We start from the raw sequence: 1,495 nt of genomic DNA, 5'->3' as shown, positions 1-1,495 counted from the left end.
CTCAAGTAAACCCCCAATAAATGTTAGCCCTCCATATATGAGGAAAGAGTGTGTAGATATATATTTGTTGTTTAATTGCTAAGTTGTATCCAACTCCTTGAGACCCCACAGACTGGAGTCCACTCTGTTCCTTTGTCCATGGGATTTGCCAGGCAAGAACACTGGGCGGAGTTGCCATTTCCTTCTCCAGGGTGTCTTCCAGATCCAGGGATTGAACCTGCATCTCCTGCTTGGTAGGCGATTCTTTAACACTGAGCACCAGGAAAGCCAGAGGTATATTTGGGAATCATCAGTGTAAATGTTAATAGTAAGGTGCATGAAAAGGTGGCTAGACTGAGATGTCAGAAAAGAGAATGGATGATGGGATCTTATTGGTGGGAGCAGAAATGGGCTGGAAACTGGTGAGGAGGTGATGAAATAGGATGAACATTTATCTGAACCCAGCTACAGCTGGAAATTTGGAGGAGAAGGCCAGTGGATACGGTGAGTAACTATCCTGGTTTGCCTGAGACTGAGGAGGTGGTACTTTCAATGCTAAAACTGTGATAGTCCTGGGAAAATAGAAACAAGTTGTTCATCCTGTCAGTGGATAGGACCATCATTGGCGAAGTCAGGAGGGTAACTGTGACCTTTCTTTTTTGGTGCACTGATGTCTTCCTTACAGTAATCTTGTAAATATCTTGTAGAAGCGAGACTCAACAAGAATCTGGAGAGAAAGGAAGCTCGAACAATGCAGTGGGGAGAAGTCAGTCTTGCCTGGATAGGGCAGGATAACAAAAGAGACAGAATGGACCTGAAGGGGCAAATAGTAACCAGCACAATGGCAAGGAATTAGAACTGTCTGGGATTAGTCTGACTCCAGACATTTTTTTTTTTTTTTAACCTGCCTTGTTCAACGAGTATGGGAGTGGGATGGGTGGGTGTTTTCTGCATACTCGGATTAAACTTAAATAAAATTACAAACCTTATCCAAGGATATTCTTTGGTATCTGAGCAGCCACAAAACTTTTCTGATGTCCAGTGGCGTGAGTGCCAAGTACAAGAAGGAGCAGGTAGGATCCAGCTGCTCCAAGAAAGGAAGTCCTGGAGGAAATCGCCACTGAGGACGACCTCAGATGCCCAGGTATCTGCTTCCGGCTCACTTCCTGCCGGCAGGGCTCACTCCTCAAATTGCGCTTGATGGGAACTGTCTCGCTACGGTAAAGGTCAAATGTAAAAGACCACCACTCGCACAGTACCTTCTTGCAAGGCCAAAGGATCTGGCCGCAAGTAAGGCAGGACACCTCCAGCCTCCCCCAGCCTGAATTGACAAGAGGAGCCGCAAACCGCCAACCTCACCCAAATTACATTCAACGGGCTGGCCGAAGGCGTTCCGTGATTGGCAGGACAGCATGGGGGCGTGGTCTCACGTAGAAAGTCTCCTCCGGATTGGTGCAAATCATCGAGGGCGAGGCCTCCACTCCGGCTGGGCGCGAAAGCTCGAACGCCGCTGCCT

The sequence above is a fragment of the Ovis aries genome, chromosome 1 (genome assembly GCF_016772045.2).
Source record: "Ovis aries strain OAR_USU_Benz2616 breed Rambouillet chromosome 1, ARS-UI_Ramb_v3.0, whole genome shotgun sequence".
Lineage (NCBI taxonomy): Eukaryota > Metazoa > Chordata > Mammalia > Artiodactyla > Bovidae > Ovis > Ovis aries.
This window is presented reverse-complemented; position numbering follows the sequence as displayed.